Below are 23876 nucleotides of genomic sequence, written 5' to 3'. Positions count from 1 at the left end.
CCCATATTTGAAACACACAGAATGAAGGAAGATAATTGAAATACAGTATATGGATATGGTATGATCTACTCACTCAGCTGAGACTGCAGTTTGCCATACCGATACTTTGCCTCCTGAATATTGATTCACTATATGTAAAAAATCCCAATCCTCTCTAGGGTCATCTGGAAGGGAAGACAGACAAAACAAAGCACCAATTGCCAAGGACCGAAGACAATGCATTTGATTCCTGTGATAAATGGATAAGGAGTCTTACTTTTTTTTTAGAGTCAGTATTTTGGCACTTCCTGTCTGTGAGATCAGGAACAGAGCTGTACAAGATTCTCAGAGGCCCCTTGCATGTTAGTGGGCTTGGTCTCCAGTGGGATATAATCTTGACATCTTCAAGCATTGCCACTTAAAGCACGGTGGCTCCTAAGTTTTTAATCACTGCTAAATAACAAACCTGGGTTCTTACCAAAAGGCAGACTGGATTTCAGTTGCTTGAGTGTTGATCTCATATGAGTCTCATAACGTCTCCATGTAACACTCCATGTAATGGAGGAATTAGTTTATAAAAGTCACATCGAACTGTAAGAAGATTTATTAATGTCCCTGGAGGGGACACACACACACACACACACACACACACACACACACACACACACTCATATAGATGCATACACTCTGATCTCAGAGAGAACAAAGTACATATCACCTCAGTTTTCTTATAATTCTTTTAAAATGAAACTGCATCATGACCACACATGTCCTACGGAAACACTTTGGAAAGTTTTATTAGCTCCAAGTCTTGGAGAAGACAAATGACTCAGTTTGCTTTATGTTACTAGGGGTCCTTTTCCCCCTGTCCTTCATCTTTTTTCTGGAATTCTGGTCAGTGAGAACTAGCTGTCCATTTTCATGGTGCCCCAAATTAATGACCAGCTGAATAGTTGGTCAGAAATAGCTTATGGGTTTACCCACATGGAAGATTTATCTGTAATAGTCAAGTTAAGTTGGTCTCTGCCTAAATGACACACCACCCCCAGAACTCTGGGGCTGGACACATAAAGGTTCATTTCTGGCTCACACGATTTTGGCTTTGGGCCCAGCTGCTGTGAGTCTCCTATCTTCCAAGAGGCCCCCTTCTCCTTCCCTCTTGTGACCCTACCTTTGCACTGGGCTTTCTCCTTGGCACTGTTCTCTGTTTCCCCATACTTGTTCTTTTTGGGGTTTCTTCCCATTCTATTTCTTGGCTACATTCAAAGTAGTCCCTGGGGCCTGTGTCCTTACAGGGTGCCACACAACTTTCTTACACCATGGGAGTTTTAATGGCCAACAGCCATTTTAAATCTGAAGCTGTGACACTTTTTGCCCCCCCCCCCCACCTCCATGCTCAGGTTTCTTCCGTAACAAAATTATATCAAATATCCTGGTAGGATCTCCATATATCTACTTCAAGATAATTCCATGTGCCAGTGATCATACTTACCATGGATCTCAGATTTTAAAAAATCGTTATTTCTTTGCTTCTCATTCACATGCTTCTCAACTTAATGAAGTTATTGGACTTTAGAGGGCAGGCCCAGAATCTATTTTTTTTTTTTTTAATTTTTTAGTTGTAGATGGACACGATACCTTTATTTTAGTCATTCATTTTTATGTAGTACTGAGAATTGAACCCCGTGTCTCACACATGCTAGGTAAGAGCTCTACCACTGAGCCACAACCCCAGCCCCTGATTTTTTTTTTTTTTTTTTTTTTACTTTAATGGAAATCCTGTCCAGGGAAGTTCCTTTCCAAGCTGTGGCACACGGAAAAGAAGTCTCCTTCCACTTCCATCTATTGCTCTGCCATCTTTACACGCTACTTCTCTGACTGCTATAGCAGAGAGAGAGAGAGAACGAGAGGGTTCCATGTACATCACTTTCACCACTGGACCTAGTCCCATGATTTTTCCCTATCCACAGGGCAAGCTGAGAAGGATAGTGCAATATACACACAGGGAGGAGGAAAGAATTGATTTAAACCAAAGAATCATAAGATGTCCAAACAAGCAAGAGTGTGTTGAGATAAGCTAGACCAATGATTTTAATTTAGAGACAAGAAGACAAGTATCACAAATATTTATGAGTAAGATCCAGTATTAGATCCCAGATTTCTTGAAATTCAGTCCAGGAGTCTATTTACCTGCCTTCCAATCATACCATTTGTGTAACAATTTCCAAGTCATTAGAACTGGATGACTAAACTTGCAGTTCAGGGTAAGTACCTGAGTATATGTAGGGGTGAATGTGTGGATATTAGCCATTCCTCCTTCCTCTTTTCTCCCTGCCCTCAATGTGTTTGACCTTGTGCTAAATAGAAGAGAATCTGGACATAGATCCCATTCTTTTTGACTATAAAGAAGAATCAGAATGTTGGGGAAAAAATTGGTGACTAAACAGTAAATTTCAATATACTATAAGTCATGTTAGAATAAGTTGTTCGTGGGAGCAGGAAGAGAAGGAGCTTGTTTGGAATTTGACATGGAAAGTATTTCCTGAAGCAGTTTAAAGAAATCACAAAAATTTATTATTCCATTTTTTTTAATCATGGAGCTAGACATAATGTCCAATTCCAGCTCTGACATTTATAAGCAATGTGCTTTTGGCTTATTGACATCTGAACTTTACTTTTCATAACTATTAAAATGGGCTGGCACAACCGCCTTGCAGTTTTGACACATGAATCAAATTAATATCTGTGCAGCACTGTCCAAAATGATGTATTCGATAGACACTCAGTAAATGGTGGCCATCACTGTTAGTAGTGATTTTCTGTAAGTAATTACAGGATTCAAAATACCTGAAGTGTCATACACATTAGTGCCAATGGATTAACTATTTCATTATTGAAATAAATCAAAGTACATAGGACTGGATGTACTAGGCTACCACCACCATCCCTATCATTGGAGTCAGGACCTGCTGCTTTGCTGACCTCCAAGGTCTTAGTACTAGAGGGAGGAATTCTTGCATCAAAAGACAAAGATCTCACCGAACTGGAACTTGAAACTGCTGTCTGGTCCCTTCAGGCTCCTCAGGGCTTGAATCAGCTGGTAAAGAAGGGATTTAGTGACTGGACTGATTGATCCTGAATACCAAGGAGAAATTGTTACTCCATAATGGAAGTAGAGAAAAGTCCGTCTGGAATAGAGGACACCCCGTAGGTCCTTGGATAGTCTTTACTATGACTTGTGATAAGGGTCAATGGAAAACTACAACATCCAATCCAGGTGGGACAACAAATGGCCCAGACCCTTCTGGAATGAAGGTTTGGGTCATCTCACCAGACTAAGGACCATGGTCAACAAAGGGCAAATTTCATGTGGAATGGAGGTAGTTATAAACACCAGCTTTGACCACATACAGGATCAGTGATAGGAGCTAGAACTAGTTGACATGAGTACACCTTCCTGTGTTGGTTATGATGGTGGGTATGCTTATTCTGCAAATATCTTGAATTCTTTCTCCTCTTATTATTTTCTTATGTGATGTAAGATGTATGGGCTTTATTTCACAATATTAAAATGGTGTTAACTTTACATAACATATTTAAGTTATGAGATGTCACGGAGAAGAGTAAACTTTATCCAAAGCCTTTGCATGCTCTTCTCAGGAAAAGAATACCTTTTGGATTGTGCACAGCATGTTGTATAATGCTAGGTAGAAGTGAGGTCATTTTGTTCTTTGCTGTCTTTTAAAGATTATGCACGATTTAAGGAAATATAGATGGGCGCTAAGATGTTTAGTCAAATATCATTCTGGATGTTTGTTGTTTGAGAGATTATTATTATTATTATTATTTTTACTGAGTATTTAACCCAGAGGTGCTTAACCACTGAGCTAATCCTCATCCTTTTTATTTTTTATCTTTCTAAGTAGCTGAGGGTCTCTAAGTTACTGAGGCCCTTGAACCTTGCCATCCTCTTGCCTCAGCCTCCTCGGTGCCTGGGATTGCAGGCTGTTCTGGGATGTAGGGTGTTTTTGAATGTGATTATCACTGCAATCAGTGGACTTTGAGTGCAGCAGATTACCTTCCATGATGGAGGTGGGTCATATCCAATTTGAAGGCCTAAATAGAACAAAAGACTGGATCTCTGCCTAGCAGGAAGAAATCTGACAGCCTTTAGACATGAACTTGTAACTCAGTCTTTCTGGTCTCCAGCCTGCCACTCACCCTGCAGACTTTGAACTTGTTCAATATTGCATGAACCAGTTCCTTAATGAATCAATCTCATCCTCTTACTCTCTCTCGCTCTTTTCCCCATTGCTCCCAGCCTCCCTTCATGCCTCCATCCCTGTTCCTTCCTCTTTATATTCCTGCACACACTATTGGTTCCATTTTCTGGACTACCCTAGTACAATCAGTATATTCACAGAAATAACAACAGTTGCTGACATTGATCCAGGGCCTATATATTACCTTATGTCATTGATCTCATTGATCTCCATTTTTCTCTGTCTATGTTTTTAAGTACCATTGTGTGTGTGTGTGTGTAATTTGTTACCACCATATCTTGGGAAGATCACATAGCTCCTCTGAATGCTCTTGAGTCTTTGCAAATAGGCTCAGTTTTAGGATTTGAAAAGTCCAGAGCAGTTTAACTAGACAGGTACTAAATGGGTGGAGATAGGTATGATTATTGGCACCATCAGGATACTGATGTTCAGAAAGTCCAAGTAACATGCCTGTATTGGTGAAAGAACTATTCATTTATTCCCACAGTGTCTTGAGTACCTTCAAGTATCAAGTATGGTATACATGTATGTGTTCATGAATACCAATAAATTAATAAGGAAAGCCTGGAATATTGGATATTTGAAACAAGGTCATGAAATACCAAAATACATCATACAGAGGTAGGAATGGCAGCTATGAAAAAATGCTGATATGTAAAGAGGCAAAATCTCTGAGGACCAGAAGTATAGTTCATGCATTTTTTTTCCCTTTGGTACTGGGGGGTTGAGCCCAGGTCACTTTACCACGGAGCCAGATCCCCAGCCCTTTTTATGTTTTATTTTGAGACAGGGTCTCACTAAGTTGCTGAGGCTGGCTTTGAACTTGGAATCCTCCTGCCTCAGCCTCCCAAGTTGCTGGGATTACAGGCATGTGCCCCTGTGCCTGGCTAGCAAGTGAACTGAGGTCATTAAACTACAGCCAGCAGATGCCCCCCTGCTTTGTTTGTAGGTTGGTGCTGAGGATGGAACCCAGAACCTTGTGCATGCTAGGCAAGCACTCTACCACTGATCCACACCCCCTAGTACACATCTTTACAGCACTTTGAAATGATACCAGGGCCCAAACACCAGGACCTGATTGTCTGCTACCAATCCACACATGCACTTGGTATTTGCAATCCTTTTCTGTTTTTATTTATTATTAGAATGCCTGCTGGCTCACACCTGTAATCCCACTGCCTTGGGAGGCTGAGACAGGAGGATTGCAAGTTCAAAGTTAGTCTCAGTAACGACAAGGCACTAAGTAACTCAGTGAGACCCTGTCTCTAAATAAAATACAAAAAAATAGGGTTGGGGATGTGGCTCAGTGGTCAGGTGCCCCTGAGTTCAATTCCCAGTGCCAAAAAAAAAAAAAAAAAAAAAAAATAAGGCTAGGCCAGAAGTTTATAACTTAATAACGGGGATTACTCATAGATACCAAAGATAGTATCACAAGACAGATTAAAATGAATGAAAGAAAATACAATGAGGTGTCCTAAGGGATCCGAGGAAGGAGAGCATGTAATTGCCAAGTCGAACTGAGTAAGTAGTGCTGCTCTTCCAGCATGCCCCACCCTGCTGTCCGCTGAGGGAAGTGTCCACTCAAGTGTGCACCTCCCTACCTCCCTGGACATTGGCACACTCACTCAAGGGGTTGGAGACAGAGGGAGGCAGTGGCCTGGCCATCTTCTGAGCCTCCTGTTTTATCCCTTTATTTCACCCCTTGCCTTCTGAGGCCACCTGCACTGGTCATCTTCAGGGCCTCGACTGTCACAGCTCCACTACTGACCAGTCACTTGCCTCTACAGATGCCACACATGGCCGTTCTCTTATCCGGCGCTCCCGTTCTCCCCCTTTATGAGTTAATCTGACTCACTCTTTTCATCTCAGGTCTCATGTCACTGCTGCAGCAAAGCCTCTGGGCTCCAGGCCAACTCAAGCACCTTGGCCACTGCTCCATGGGACTCTGTCCCTTTCCTTCAGAGTGCTCATCTCCATTCGTGGTGGTGAACCTGAAACCCACACGTGGGGCTGGATTCCGTAGGATGCAGACAGGGAGTCCCCTCATTTTTCTCTATCCATATTTTAAAGTACCTTGGTACGTGTAATTCTGTACCACTCAATAATGGGAAGATCACATTGCTTCTCTGGGTGTTTGAAAATAAGTTCATTTTTAGGGCTTGAAAAGCCCAGGCCAGTCTAAAATTAGGACCATGTCATTTTTCCAGTTCAACTCTTCTATCCACTGGTGCTGAACTAGGTCCAGAAGTTGCCTCCTACTTTTGTACGTCCGTTTATACCACCATCTGGGTCATTCTTTCCTACCCTGTGAGGAATAGGTGGAATAGAGAATTGGGGGTATGTGTAGCTTTCTCCAATTAGATACAGTAAGTAATCAGTCAATAGCTTTTAAATGGATAAATTCATTTTACTACTGGAGACTGTGCTTCCTTGAGCCTGAAGTAATGAAATGCTAGGACACTATTTCGTCAAGGTAACTGAATCCCTCCCTATCAAGTATTTCATGTAATTGAAATAAATGCCCACATCTCCATACTTTGAATACACATGTGGGCATTGTTGAAGAGCAAAGGCTGACAAGCATATTTCTTTAATTAGAAGTGCAACTTTAGACTTTTTTTTTTTTTTTTTTTTTCGTATAGGGGATTGAACTCAGGAGTACTTAACCACTGAGTTACATCCGCAACCTTTTTTGTATTTTACTTGGAGACAGGGTCTTGCTAGGTTACTGAGGGCCTCACTAAGTTGCTGAGGCTGGCTTCAAACTTGCGATCCTCCTGCCTCAGCCTCATAAATCACTGGGATTACAGGTGTGTGCCACTGCCCCGGCGCAGCTTTAGATTTTATAGTAGTACGAATTTATTTTTATTGGTGGTAAATTTTGGAATTTTCTCTATAATAATAATATGATCGGTTTTTGTATAGATTTGAGGTACAGATAGAGCATATATAGTAAAGATATTAAGAAAGAGAAATTACAAGTTCAGTTAAAAATATATCAGGCTGGGCATAGTATATATGCAGCACGTTGTATTTCTCAACGGTTGCTAAAATGGGTTAAAAGCTTTAAATGGCATTATAAGTACTAGGAATGAATAACAATATTGAATGAATAGGGAGCTGAAGGTGCCCCCCCATGAATTATGTCCATGTCCTAATCCTTTCAAACTATGAATGTGACCCTAACTGAAAAAGGGTCTTTGCAGAAGTAAATAAGTTAGGGATCTCAAGATGATGTTGATTACCTGGGGGCCCGAAGTCCAAAGAGAAGTGTCCATATAAGAGAAAGACAGAGAAGCTCAGAGATGAAGAGGAGACACGGATCTGGAGAAGAAGGTCAGGTAAAGATGGAAGCAGAAACAGTAACACAGTCACGTGGATTGTCTAAAGCTACCCAAAGCTGACAGAGTCACGGGAGAATTTTCACTTTGAGCCTGAAGGAGGAGCACAGGCCAGCCAATCCTTGGATCTTGGACTTCTGGCCTATAGAACTGTAAAAGATTCTTCTCCTTCTTTTCTTTTAGCCAATGGTTGGTAATTTGTTGTAGCTCTAGAAAATTAAAGCAGTACCTATTTTATATACTTCTGTAGATTTTGCTTGCAGATTTTTTCTTTAGTCTCTGATATAATTATCATGTCAAAGCATGTTGCATTTACATATTTCATAATGGGTTTGCAGTTAAGAGTAGGTAATAGTTAAAATGTATACAGTCAAAATATTTATAGAATATTTATGACATACAAGGCCTTTTGTTAGCTGCTGAACAGCCAGTCTTAGGCAATAGCAGCTTCAGTCCCAGCTCACAGTGAGCTTACGTTTAATTATTGTAAAAACATTGGTAAATCTAAGACTCATGCCCTCTCAACCTATTATTCAGTAGTTGAGAAAAATCCGCTAACCTGGAGATTCTGAATTGTTCTTCCAGGTTATGAGATTCTGTTCTATAGTAACTTAAAGCAAAATTGAGAATCATGATGATGGTAGATGAGGCATAGGTTAGCATATTGTCACTTGGAGTCTTGACTCATGGGCCAAAAATCTGATCATCTAAACTCTATTGCATGGGTATTGATTTTTGAAGCAACTAACTAGTTCTTATCTGAATACTTATTCTCTTTCCTTTAATCATGAACTATAACTTCTAAAACTTACAGGGCAGGAAGAAAAAGTTATCAGATTACACATATTATCCATTGCAAGATGTGCACCCAGTAATTAAAATACTGCCAGGAGAGGAAGAGAATGGAAGCATATTACTAGTGGGGAAAGGAAGTGATTTTTATATTTATTTTATATATAATTTTTGAGCATCAGATAAAAAAGCAATGAGCAAGGACTTGGGGTCGTGATAGATATTTTCACTAATTCCGGTTAGTAATGACAGATAAGTATTGAGTGAGGGAGAAACACACATAAAATATTAAAATGGGATCTGAAAATTCATTACTAAAGCATTTCCTGTGGATGCTGGCCTAGGTGTGTTAGTTTTGAAATCCTGCTCATGACCCATGAATCAGCAGATGTGCTTACCTTTTATGAAAGGTTTTCTGTTCTTCAAAGCCACCTTTGTCTTAATGAAACACAGTAGTAAGCATGTTCTATACTTCTAATTGAATACTCCTAATGTAAATGCCAAGGCATGGTGTTAAGGGGGGGGTCAGGGGAAGAAGAGAAGTTCAGTAGATGAGACAATGGGGAATGAAGAGAAGGGAGGAAGATGGGAAAAGGAAAAACCGTGGAATGAATGGGACAGAGTTTTCACATGAATCCCAACCATCGTATAAATCCACAAGAATAGGGTCCTAATTATTTCATGGGGTCCATATAGTTCATGCTTGTATAATTATATCAAAATGGACTCTACTGTTATGTATAACTAAAAAGGATAAATTACAAAAAGGAATATAAGGAATCAGAAACACTTGGCTCCCTTTCTGATAATGAATATGTATTTTGCGCAGCAACCCACACTGGGGAAAGAATACTTTCTCACTTTACGTAATCCCTGAGGTGATCTATACAATATTCTACAGTTTTCTAGGAAGTTATGTATGCATTCTGAAATGTTTAGGGAAAAGTCTGTGAATGTGTGTGATTGATTTTGAAATGCTTACAAATAAAAAGTTGATTGGCGGATGGAAGAATGAATCAATGGATCTAAAATAAAGCATATATAAAACATTTGTAATAGGACATGGTAGATATTTTTAGGTTCATTGTGAAAGACTTTCAACTTTGCTGTTTGTTAGAAAGTGTTCATGATTTAATATTTGAAAAAATTACAGTTATATTCCGTGATAATATTTTAAGTGATATTGATTCTCGAATATTTCTTTAAGAGGAAGAATGCTAAAATTTGTCTCATAGAAGTTCACCCCTGCCTTCGACTAGCTGGCCTCTAACAGAAAATTTATTTATGGAAGATTAATTCTGAAAGAGAAGCAACCCCTGGGTGTTTTTTTTTTTTTTTTTTTTTTTTTTTTTTTATCTTCTGACAAGTGTTTTTGATATTCATGCAAGTGGTACAAACACAAATCATCAACTACAGCCTGATACTTTTCAATCCCCAGATGACCTAATTTTGTTGACTTCTTCTCAAAGTGTTTTTGAGTCGATCTAAGTAAGAAGACCTTTGATATCTAGCAGTGATCTCAGGAGCCCAGGAAGAAACAGCTATTTGCAGAACCAAATTATCCTTAGGGAGCAGCTAATCAGAATGATCTGCTCTTTCAACTAAAAAGGGTAGAACAGTTCTCACTGTATCCTCACTGTATTGGGTACTTACTATGTGCAAAGCTCCATTCTAGACATTGGGTGTCAAGGATGAATCAGATATGGACTTTGTCTTGGAATAGGTCTCCCATCATAGCCTAACTATGAGCTTGTCTTACAGCAACTGAATGTCAATTGGGTCTTTTTTTTAAATAATATTTTTAGACCTTTTTTTTTTAATGTGGTGCTGAGGATTGAACTCAGTGCCTAACCAGCCTTCAATTGGGTCTTTAGTGGGAAATATTATGGGACTGTTAAATAAATGAATGATGGGAATCCCCCCAGGAGACATACCCTTTGTCTCCATCCTCACCCAGAACTACAGGCAATTCCATTCCTTGGACCCAGATTTCCTGGTCAAAGAAAGAGACTATTCTTTATACTGGCAACTCTAAACCTGACTAATTTCTGTTAACCTGGTGCTGAGATTCAATAGGACAGATTTTCTTGTGCTTAAAAATACACAATTAGAGCCATTATTTATTCGGAGGAACTTTAGTGACCTCATTCAATCCTTTATTTCATATAAAATGAAGAAATAGTCCAAGAAAGGAGGTTTGCTCAGATCACATGGGAATTTCTTTTTTTTTTTCAGCTTCAGTTATTTATTCTTTGCTGTTGTTGTTGCTCTAATTAGATATAAATGACTGTAGAATGCACTTTGACACATCATACATATATGGAGTATAACTTCTCATTCTTCTGGTTGTACATGATGTAGAATCACACTGGTTGTGTAATCATATATGCACATAGAGTAATAATGTCTGATTCATCCTACTAGCCTTTCTCTCCCCAAAACCCTCCCCTCCTTTCACTCCCCGCTGTCTGACCCAAAGTAACTCTATTCTTCTCTAGCAATGCCACCCCTCCCCAGCTTATTGTGAATTAGCATCCACCCACGTATCAGAGAAAACATTTGGTCTTGGTTTTTTGGAGATTGACTTATTTCACTTAGTGTGATATTCTCCAGCTCCATTCATTTACTGCAAATGCCATAATCAAATTCTTCTTTGAGGCTGAGTAATATTCCATTGTGTATATCTACCATATTTTCTTTATCTGTTCATCTGTTGAAGGGTACCTAGAGGTTGGTTCCATAGTTTAGTTATTGTGAGTTAAGCTGCTGTTAACATTTAAAAAAAATTTTTTTGTAGTTGTAGATGAACAACATGACTTTATTTTATTTGTTTATTTATTTATTTTTAATGTGATGGGAAGGATTGAACCCAGTGACTCCCATATGCTTGACAAGCACTCTGCCACTGAGCTACAGCCCCAGCCCAAGCTGCTGTCAACATTGATGTGACTGTATCACTGTAGTATGCTGATTTAAGTACTTTGGGTATAAACCAAGGAGTGGGATAGCCTATCAAATGGTGGATCCATTCCAAGTTCTCTGAGGAATCTCCATACTGTTTCCATAATGGTTGAATCAATTTGCATTCCCCCCAGCAATGTATGAGTATACCTTTTTCCCCACACCCTTGTCAACACTTATTATTGCTGTATTCTTGATAAATGCTATTCTGCCTGGAGTGAGATGAAATCTTAGTTTTGATTTTCATTTCTCTAATTGCTATAGATGTTGAACAATTTTTCATTTTTTTATTGATTGATTGTATTTCTTCTGTGAAGTGTCTGTTAAGTTCCTTAGTCCATTTATTGTGTTATTTGTTTTTTTGGTGTTAAGTTTTTGCATTCTTTATATATACTGGAGATTAATACTCGCAGGTGCATGTGATAAAGATTTTTTTCCCATTCTGTAGGCTCTCTTTTTACATTATTGATTATTTTCTTTGCTGATCAGAAGTGTTTTAGTTTAAATCCATACCATTTATTGATTCTTGATGTATTTCTTGAGCTTTAGGAGTCTTATTAAGCAAGTCAGGTTCTAAGCTGACATGGTGAAGATTTGGGCCTACTTTTTCTTCTATTATGCACAGGGTCTCTGTTCTAGTGCCTAAGTCTTTGATCCACTTTGAGTTGATTTTTGTGCAGGGTGAGAGATAGGGGTTTTATTTCATTTTGCTTCTTATGGTTTTCCAGTTTTCCTAGCATCATTTGTTGAAGAAGCTATCTATTTCTGAATAGATATGTTTTTGGCACCTTTGTCTAGTATGAGATAACTGTATTTATGTGGGTCTGTCTCTTTGTCTTCTGTTCTATACCATTGGTTTATGTGTCCGTTTTGGTGCCAATACCATACTTTTTTGTTACTATCATTCTGTAGTATAGTTTAAGGTCTGGTACTGTGATGCTTCCTGATTTACTCTTCTTGCTAAAGATTGCTTTGGCTATTCTGGATCTCTTATTTTTCCAAATGAATTTCATGATTGCTTTTTCTAGTTCTATGAAGAATATCATTAGGATTTTAATAGGAATTGCATTAAGTCTGTATAATGCTTTTGGTAGTATGGCCATTTTGACAATATTAATTCTGCCTATTCAAGAGAATGGGAAATCTTTTCATCTTCTAAGGTCTTTAATTTCTTTCTTTAGAGTTCTGTAGTTTTCATTGTAGAGATCCTTCACCTCTTTTGTGAGATTGATTCCCAAGTTTTTTTTTTTTTTCTTTGAGGCTATTTTGAATGGGGTGGAAAACTACAAAGTTTAAATCACTTCCCTATCCTATCTGTTACGTTTTTGTAACAGATATAAGCTATAGAGCATTATTTTGTAGTCTGTTATTAAAGATGTTTGCTTTTTCAGTGATCACTCTCATTTCTCCACGCCAGATAAGTCCATCCATCTCTCACCTTCTTTCCATCCCTACCTCATGGTGTAAACTTTCTACAGAGGGTTCTCTGCTGCAGTTTTCTCTCATCTGATACTGCTACTTTTAATCTCATGTACGATTTTTTTTCCCATTTTTAACATCAGGGATTGAACCCAGGGGCACTTCACTACTGAGCCACATCCCTAGCCTTTTTAAAAAAATATTTTATTTAGAGACAGGGTCTTACTGAGTTGCTTTAGAGCCTAGGTATGTTGATGAGGCTGGCTTTGAACTCCCAATTCTCCAGCCTCAGCCTCCGGAGCTGCAGGGATTACAGACATGTGCCACCATAATGGGCTTCATGTGTGATTCTGATCTCGTGTATGATTCTGTCAAGATGAACTCAACTACCATGTATAACTATAAAGCTCTAATTTAAAAAAAGAAAAGAAAAATCTTAATAAAGGTCAGAGCAACTATCAAGCCAAGAACCTAAGGAGACCAGGTGACTGCATGTAGTGTGGAATCCTGGATGACATTCCAAGACAGAACAAGGACATCAGGTGAAAACTATAGAAATCTGAGCAAGGTGTGAACTTCTGTTTATTGTAATGTTTCAGTATGAGTCATTAAATGAAACAAATATACTCAAGTACATAATGGGAACAGGTGGATGTGGGGTAGACTAGGAATTCTCTACTTTCTTCACGGTTTTCTGCAAAACTAAAACTGTGCTAAAATACAGATTAAAAGAAAAGTATTTCAGTATCGATGTTGACAAAAATGTGAATCTATTGAAACACACACACATTTTAGGTGAGAATATATGGTGTTTTAACCAATTTGGTAACCAATTTGGTAAACAATTCGGCATTATGTATTAAAGGTGAAGACAGATAAGCCTTATGACCTGGCAGAATAGTCCATGAAGTTTCCCCTAAAGAAATGATGGCACCCTTCTGTGAGAAGGCACAGGTAACATCATTGTTAAGGTGCCACATAATGAAAGTGGTCCAAGGCTCCTTTAAGAGCAGACAGGAGAAGAAGGCAAGATGGCGGGGGAGAGAGGAACCACTGCTGGAGGCTCCTCAGCCCTGGCTTGTAAAGTGGGAGAGCTTCTGCTCCGCAAGGTGAGTAACCAAGGACCCTAACTGAAGCATAATACTAAACTGCAATTTTTTAAAAGAAAATTTCCTGGAGCTACAGAAAGTCGGTAACTTGAGCATAAGAATTAGCACCTCAGAGCCGGGCCCGCTCAGCCCCGCAGACAGGAGACGCGGGCCATGGGAAGGAAGTTAGATGTCCACCTGGGGACACCTGGGGTTTACAGAGGAAGGCTGATTTGAGGGACCAGAGTTGGTGGGGCAAGCGTCACAGTGAAAACAAACCCAGAGAGGTCTGCAGAGGGGAAAGCCGTCCATGGGGTGTCTTGGTCAGCTTTTCCGCTGCTGTCACTGAGTGACCTGAGCAGCGCAGTTAGAGAGGGGGAAAGGGTGAGCTGAGGGCTGGCCGTTTCAGAGGTCTCAGTCTACAGAAGGCTGGGCTGGAGGTGAGGCCTAATGTCACGGTGGAAGAGGATGGCAGAGGAGGCAGAGAGAGACTCCACTCGGATACAAACATACCCCGAAGCCATGCCCCTCTCCACCTCCTCCAGCCACCCCCACCTGCCTCCAGCTACCGCTTCAATTAATCCCACCAGGGATCAATCCACTCATTCATTAAGACTCTTCCAACCCAATCATTTCTCCTCTGAACCTTCCTGCGTAGTCTCACATGTGAGCTTTTGGGGGACACCTCACCTCCAAACCATAACAGACGTGTGGAACACCCTGGCCCGTGAGCAACATGTTCCCAGGAGCTGAGAGCTGCCCCTGTGCAGCTTGCACAGCTGTGATGGGGCCGTGGGAACTTGTGGAGAAAGTTACCAACAGCTGAGAAAAAATTCCCAGAGAGCACTCGATCCAGAGACTGAGGTGGGTACAAGGAACATTTTGCCTGAACCACAGAGTCTCTGGATCCCAAGGGCGAAAAGCCCCATAATAGCTGGCACCCCATGAGAGCTCGTGGGGAGATGCTCCCTGGGCTACACAAGGGCACTTGCACTCCAGGGAAGACACCGGATCTCAGTTCCTCAGCACTCCCCAGTCTATCCCACCCAGTACTGGGAGACTTTGAGGGGCAAAGATACCCGGTTGTTGTGAATTGAGGGGGTGTGAACAGCGATGTGTCCCTGTCACTGTGGTATGCTGATTTTAAGTCCTGAAGGAACATTTATGAAGTCTATGTCATGTAGCATTTGTTTGTAGAGACGCCCATCTTTTCGTCTTTGTCCAGAGGTGAAGCACTTGGCCATGGTCTAAATCAATCAACACCTTATGTTCCTTTTTTTTTTTTTAAATACATTGAAGATCAATCCATGCGTTCTTGTGACACAAATGAATCTTGAATGTATATTAATAAGTGGTAGCTAATAAATCTTGAGTGTATATTGATAATAGCTAAATTCTATTTATTACTGAATAATACTCCATTGTGTGGCTGTATCATAGTTTGTTATTCCACTCACCTATTGAAGGACATCTTGGTTGCTTTCAATTTTTTGTCCATTAAACACAAATATGCTATAGACATGCATGTGCAGGTTTGTATGGACATGATTTTTTTTCTTCACTGTTTCACACTTTTTCTTTTCTTTTTTTAAAAATTATTTTTGCAGACTGCATTTTGATTCATTGTACACAAATAGGGTACAACTTTTCATTTCAATGGTTGTGCACAGTGTAGATTTATACCATTCGTGTAATCATACATGTACATAGGGTGATGCTGTCTGTCTAATTCCACCATTTTGTTACTTTTGTTCAAAGTGATTATGTTGATGCATTTGTAGGTGGTATATAATGCATTATGATGAAACTTTGGCTAGAATTTCTTTCCCATGAACTATTAGACTGAGAAGACCTAAAATCTGGAGTTGACATAGCCGTTTCACTACGTGAAGGAAGAAACCAGAGAATATAGCCAAAATTTTAAAAGGCAGATCCAATAGATGGAAGAGTAGCTAAATACTGGTAACAAGGTTAGAGCCCTAAATCCAGCAGTCCCTAAAGCTCATCATTTCTCAGGCAACCGAAAAAGACTCATGAAAAGATATCCAACTGTGTCAGGAGCAGGGACTGAAAATAAGTGGAGAAGTGAAAGCAGACTAGGGATTAGACAAGATCCTCCAACATGGAGCTTCTAACTGTTTGGTTCTGAACCTGGTAAATGGAATGGATGCTCTCTACCTTTGTATGATTGTACTTGATCTTTGGTCTCCATGTGGATGAGTAGAGCAGGAAGCCAAGAGGCTACTCTCCCTGTCCCCAATCTCTCATGTAGATTCTTAATTGAGAATATGAATTCCATCAGTGCCTATGATAAATGTAGGCGTGAGGGTCTGAGAAAGCTGTATTGCTGATTCTTCCTGCGCGTCAGGGACTCCCTAGACCCCCATTAAACAGAGACAAACATTCCTCCTCTCTGTCCTCAGTGGATGACCCACTGTTAGTGACTGAAAGCACACATTTTTGTCTTCAAATCCTAACTTCACCTTTCACTAGTTGCTTAACCTCTCTGTAGCTCAGTTTCCTTGTTTTTATAGTGTGGGTTTTATTGACTCCACCTTATACATTTGTGGTAAAGATTAAGTGAGTTGTTGTGTGTATAGAAGTGAGAAGATTGCCTGGCATGCTGTTACAGTACATATGTATGTCAAATAGATATAAAAAGTAAATAAATAAATAAATGAAGAACTCATGCTCCAAAGGGGAAGTTATTCAAGGGAGAGAAAGAGAAAAAAAATAGTGATGATATTGAATATTTGCCATATGTCAGGCACTGTTTGATATCTTATTTAAATTATCATGTTGGTCTATTTTATTTGGGTTGTTTTTCAAAAGAAGGTTATGCATTGGCACATAGCTGTGAAGCATCCTTCTGAGGATCATTTTCTCCAACAATAGTTGTCATTACCTGGTGGAAGGCAGGGCCATAGACTCAGGGAGAGTGGAGTGCAGAATTTCCTAGATTTTAACCATATGAACATTCTAATCTGTGAATTTACTGAACTCTTGCTTACTTTCTTCGTTATTTCATTTTATAGCAGAGCTCCATCAGAATCCTGAATATTTTCATGAGTTGGTGGAGCTCACTGTCATAAAACCCACCCACTTGTCCTGACTGTGAAATGGTGTTGGCGTTTAACTTTGGCCTTTGGTGCTGTGACTGTCTCAGGGTCTTGGTAACATTTAATGAACAACAAGAGACCACTTTCCTTGACACCCACCTGTGAGGTGGACATACCCATCCAACTCTCCAACTCCCTGCTACTTTCGGTAGGCTGTTGCTGTTCTGAAAGCCCTTGCCTTTCATGTCCATGTGCTGTGAAGGAGAAGCTGAACCTTGCTGTCTGTCCAGGTTCTGATTCCCAAGTTATTATCTGGTGCCCTGAGGCAAGAGTGACGGGCAGCCCCTGATGCCTGCACCTGCAGAGGAGCCCTGGCCAGCAGTAATTGGCCTTCCTGCCTGCTGCTACCCCTGAAATGAGGATGCACCATGTTTCCTTCACTCACCCCCCCACTTTTCAATAGTCTGGTTCTCACTCCATACAGAGCTGATCAAGTTAAAGCCTCATCAGCTTAGTAGAGGAATTCCGAATAGAACAAACCATTACCAGTTGGTGCAGTGTTCCCCAGTGTAAAAAGTGGCAGCAGCTAGGTCAGCCAGAGGACCTAGCTTTGAACATGAGGACCCCGAAGCTTTGCCCTCAGCGTTAGCTTTGGTCTCTCTCCAGACCTTGCCCTTCTAGTTATTATGACCCGAGATGGTACATCAGCTGATTGCCCAGCTCTTACTGTACATTTCACTCAGGACGTCGATTGAGTCCTGGTCTGAAACTGTCGCTTTGTCCCCAGAGCCTATTTCCATAACAGTTAAATACTATTAAATAATAGTATTTACCATGCGCCAAGCACAGATCGTAGAGTTTTAGTTCTGTTGGCTTTTTTATTACACGTACTGACCTTATGAGGTAGTCATTATTATCACCCCCATTTGACAGGTGATATTAAGAAAATATTCCAAAGCCGCACAGCTAATTGGTGATGTGCTCAGTCTTCAGACTTATCATCCTAACCCAGTGCCTCAAGAATGTGAGAATGATTGAATTTCCAACCCCTGTATATATTCCATGGGAGATGACCGACTTTCTTCCCTAGCTACCTCCTCTTCTTGGAGACCATGTTAACTGCCCCCTTCAGGTACCACTGATGGTGCCAGGAATGTGTCTTTGATTAAGCAACCCAATTGCAGATCTTTCTGTTGCCAATTTGGAATTGAGAAACAGACACAGAATTAATAAGATAGGATTATCATGGAACTCTAAGATCATACAGAGCTGGCTCAAGAGCTGCCATGTTTTATTCCAAAGCCACTAGCCAGGTGCATTTAGGGGAGAGATGTCAGGAACTAAAGTAACATTCCAGTGTCAATTTAAACAAAACAGAATAACAGGTTAGAAACCCCATTTTTTTCCCAGAAGAGTGTAAGCATCTTTATTCTAAGCAAAGAGTAGAAGTTGATATGTAGAGAAGAGGATCATGCAGATATGAAAAGATATAAAGATAGGAAACTGCAAAATCTTAGATAATCTCCTTGAAAAACTATACTTCCCACATGAGTCCCAGATGCACCTGCTGTGTTTCTTGCCCTTTGGTTCCTTAGGTTTCCTCTGTGGTCTTCCAATAAAATCCCCTCCAACTTAAAACAGCTGCACGTGACTTCTGCTCCTTGTAGCCACACGAAGAGTGTCCAAGACATCCATGGATAGGTCAGTTGTTTTATTCGGCCTTAGCATTCCATGATGAAGTGTACTCTTTAAGTATGAGAAATATAACCATGATATATATGTATATAAAATGTTTTTATGGGACTTTGGCTTATTTGGGCAGCCAGGATCTATTTGCCTTATTACTGGCACCTACCCCTCCCAGATTTTTGCTGGTGAGACACCATCTTCATTTCAACCCAACATTTCTGGGAAGATTGAATGGCCAATCCAAGGGCAAAGCTCCTTGAGCATTAGCATACTCCTAAGTATGGGATGGGTTTATGGGTGAACATGTGACCTAAGTCAGTGAAAGCCACAATGGAAGTTCAGGGAATGTTAGGATATAAATACTCATTTTCTGGCTGATAGAAGTGAATGAGCAGGAAAGCTGTTCTGGGGTTGCCAATAGCTTCCCATTTGCTGTCCTCAGAGGAAAAGCCTATCCAAGAAAAGAATCATTCCAGAGGGAGAGAGAGAGAGAGAGAGAGAGAGATAGATGTATTTTAATCCCCTGCTGTTAGTCTTGCCCAAAGCTGTATCATCTCCTGCATTGTTCAATTATATAAGCTGAATTTTTTCCTCTTTATTTCAGACAGCAGCTAACTTGGAGGAATTTTCACATTTTGTAATGAAATGATAAAATAATAGTATATATTATTAATGTTCTCATTATCATAACAGAATTAATACTACTAAAACACTCTCCCCACTCATGGAAAGCTGTATATCAAATTTTCACATTAGTTATCTAGGGATAGGCACTGCTACAGATGAAGCTAGCTAGCAAAAGCCAACAAACAGGGTGAGACAGTCATGATAAGTCATTCTGTGATGATACTTTATTTATGCAAAATTATTTGTAATTGCATATACAAATGGATAGAAATGTGATAGTGTAATCAATAGAACATTGGTAATGGATGTTTTAGAGCCATGAGATTTTAACTGATTTCAATTTTTCTTTATACCCTAATATATTTTTAGTAATTTTCTTTCTATAATTAGAAGATGTTATGTTAGCAATATCAGCTATACATGAGAAAAAAGACCATCACCTGTTGTGAAATGTCTTCTAATTTTTTATCAATTGATGCAAATTAATGTTTCACTTTATTAGTAGTTCTTTGAGCAGCACAAGATTTTTATTTTCCTTATTGCAACTTCTAACATGAATGTGATTGATTGAGTTTGGTTAACAGAATTCTTTTTTAGATTCTTTTTCATATATATGACAATAGAGTATATTTTGATATACATACATGGAGTATAACTTATTATAATTAGGATTACATTCTTTTGTTTGCACAAGGTATGGAGTTACACTGGTTATGTATTTATACGTGAACATAGGAAAGTTATGTCTGATTCATTCCCCTTTCTTCTGTTCATTCCCATTTGTCTGGTGTACTTCTGTTCTCCCCCCCACCCCCTTATTGTGTGTTAACATCTGCATATCAGAGATTTGATTTTGGGGGAATTGGCTTATTTCACTTAGCATAATAGTCTCCAGTTCCATCCATATACTGACAAAAGCCATAATTTCATTCTTTTTTATGATTGAATAATATTCCATCATGTATATGAACCACATTTTCTTTATACATTCATCTGTTGAAGGGCACCTAGGTTGGTTCCATAGCTTAGCTATTGTGAATTGAGCTGCTGTAAATATTGATGTGGCTGCATCATTGTAATATGCTGATTTTAAATCCTTTGGGGTATATATTGAGGAGTAGAATAACTAGGTCCAATGGTGGTTCCATTCCAAATCTTCTAAGGAATCTACAAATTGCTTTCCAGAGTGGCTGCACCAATTTGCAGTCCCACCACAGTGTATGATGGGCAACACAAGTTTAATAATGATTCTTTAGAAAATTTATTGGTTAAACACTGGGTTAAATGAAGTTGAGTATTTATTTACAGATTGTATATAATATATAATTGTACATTGTAAATATCCAAGAAGGAGATGGAATATTTAGAAACTCTAAAATTTATTGGACCATGGAATAGCCTATGTGAAAAGTAAAAAATGGAATATATTTTGTGAGACAACAATGGAATAACAAAGGAAGAGATACTTTGACTTCAAAGTCTATACCCTGGAATCATTCAAAACAGATGATTTGATTGATGTGTGACTTCAGACTAATCACTCACCTTCTCATCTATCATCCTTAAATTGGGTATGACAGGCCTCTGTCCTAGGGTAACTGTGAGGGTTAATTGTAATAAATTTAATAGCATTTATTTATTACAATAAACCTGTGGATTTGTAGGTTATCTATATTTTTGTTTGTGGTGTAGTGTTTTTTTGTTTTTCAGAATTTAACAAAATAATGGAAGCAACTTAAATATATTTTGTATTTTTTTTAATGGTCTTACCATAGGCAGGATCAGCAAACATTAAGTCATTAAGTTACTACTGATGCCTATCAATAGGCCAGGGATTGGCAAAGTGCTCAGATAAGTGTGTTTGTGTCCTACTTACTTATTCCAAGAAGCATCTTAGGGCTAGTCAGTGTAATTTGTAATCTTGACCTCTTTTATGTACTCTCTTTCATCTGGGGTGGGGTACTAGTCTGTTGGTCTTCTTGCACTTCTTCCATTTCTTCTGTGAAGACTTGTCAAGATGGGTCCAAATCTGCAATGACCTGCCCCTTTACACCTGGGTCAGATTTGCCTAAATATCTGTAGAAAATGTGGTCCAGTCTCAGTTCCCCCAATAGTTGGAGAGGAACAGTGACTAGCTAGTAGAATAGGGCAATGTTCTAATATCTACTATCTACTTTTCTTTTGGCTTGAAATGCATTTTAGGACTACTATTTGGGCAAAAGTATTAACACCACATACCATTCAAATTAGTGGACATTTGCTCACTTTTAAGTGCATAGTACCATGTACATTTGTAGTAAAAGAAATAAATTTATAACTTACAGTAAGAGATAGCTAATGTAAAATTTGAAAAAAAAAACTCGATATACCCTTATTGAATTAAAAACCAGTTTATCACTTTATCAAATTTGTCAGCTTATAAAAGGCCTAATTTGTGTCAGGCATGATGGTAAGTGCTTTCGCATTCATAACAATCATATAAGAAAAGTGCCATTTTATTCCTACTTTGTAGATGATGGAACCAAGGTTGAGATGTTCAATAACTTCAGTTCATGCAGCTCTTTAGGAATGAAGCCAAGGTTGCTTTGGGTATGAGCCTGAACCCTTACTTGAGTGCTACACTATCACCCAAGCTGAAAGTTCATTTTCAGATCATTGAGAGATATTTGGGACTGACTACTATGAAGAATACTGACTTGAGACTCTGCAATATGATAGAATATATTCAACCTCAACCAATTCCATTCTTTATCCTTATTCTAAATGTGCACACCTGTTCACTCTCTCTCTCTCTCTCTGACTCTGCTTCTGCAGAGACTAAGCTTTGGCAGCCCCACATTTATGGGCTACACTTAGCACTTTAGAAAATTGAAGTTTATTTCCCTCATTGCTACCAAGTTGGCTTGTGGGGGGAAAAAAAGAAAAAAAACAACAACAATCACAAATTGCACTAAGAAGCTTTGGTCCCTGAGTCTCCTAACTCAGAATCCAGCTAAGAGTGTAAAATGAGGAAAGGAACAATGCCAGCACAGCAATTCCATGCAACACAGGAAATATGACTGGGAGGCAAAGCCAGGTTCACTGCATCCAGCTCAAGGCTAATGAAGTGAAGCTCTGGGACATTACAGGCCACATTCCCAAAGAGGCGTTAACGTCCGTTAGCATGTCGTCATTTTTAGCACTCTCTTAAAGCAGTCACTGTAAACGTGAATCACTTTAAGTCCTTTGTTCCATATAAATAATTGGTCTGTTACTTTAGTTCACAGTGGAAAACATAAAATGTTAATAAACCTTTTAAAACTTCAGAACTAGCAGTATATTCAAATAACACATTTTAGAGCCGGTGGTATTTAGGAGACTAAATCTCAGGGATCGTTATTTGTATTTAACTCTCTGATAGACCTGCAGCATGTGCAAAAGTCTCAATTCTTTTTAGTTAGCTATTCAATTACGCATTTAAATAAATTTAAATACTCACTATTGAACTTACTCTTTGATGAAATTATTTTTGTCTTCTAAAGTAAAGAAACTTTAAAATATAACCATAAAGAAAATGTCATACTTCCCCTTAAAATCATGATTTTTAGGCCCAGTGAAGTTTAAACTTTGCCATTTAATTGGGTATATATCAGATTTTCTGAAAGAGCCTATACTCAAATCTCTTGATGTGCTAAATAATGTATAAAATTGCCTCCTGATTGCCTATGAGTAGAGTATCTATTAAATAGAAATTCTACTAATTTTGCATAACAGAGGTTTTTCTTTCTTCTTTGGTTTCCTGAAATGAGGAAGGCAAAGGATTGAAGAATAAAGTGGGTAAATTATTTCCATTAAGAAAACATCAACCTAATGAGGTGGTGCACGCCTGCGACCCCAGCAGCTTGGGAGGCTGAGGCAGAAGGATCCGGAGTTCAAAGCCAGCCTCAGCAACTTAATGAAGCCCTAAGCAGCTCTGTGAGGCCCTGTCTCTAAATAAAATATAAAAAGGGGCTCAGTGGTAAAACACCCCTGGGTTCAATTCCTGTTACCAAAAAGAACAGAAAAATCAGTCAAATCATCACTTATTTTTTTGTATGATCTGCCATTTGAACCAGGGTACATAGAACTACTAATATTTGATTGTATTCAAAAGATAGTATGTTTCCTAATTTTACAAAAGCCTCCATTAGAGACTATTTAGATACAAGATTGTTTTCTGGAATATTTCTCTTGAATTTACGATATTAACTGATTTGCCCTTTTGATTCCTCAACATTGACGAGGATTGAATATTATTTGTGCTGATGAGGGTGTACTCACGCACCTGATGGACAAAGAGGTATTAACTTTTAAAACCCTAAACTTGTTGACTAATTCAAAACTATGAGGAGGCTTCAGATTTATACAGTTTTCGAGAAATGTCATCCTACCTTTCATAGTATGCTTTAGGCGTGGCCATTCGGAAGGGAGAAATTCTAATTAGAAACAAGCGTTTCCTAGAGATTCGTGGAGTACTGAAGGGAATATCGGAAGACTGCCGTGGCTGAGAGCAGAGCTCACGTCGCCGTGTAAGATGGCTTTATTTTGACACTGCATCCCCTGGAGGACCCAGAGTTACTCCTCCGCTGTCAGCACAGGATTCTGTCACCAAGGCCATCG

Source organism: Sciurus vulgaris (genome assembly GCF_902686455.1).
Source record: "Sciurus vulgaris genome assembly, chromosome: 19".
NCBI lineage: Eukaryota > Metazoa > Chordata > Mammalia > Rodentia > Sciuridae > Sciurus > Sciurus vulgaris.
The sequence above is the reverse complement of the archived record's forward strand: the minus strand, read 5'-3'. Positions refer to the sequence as shown.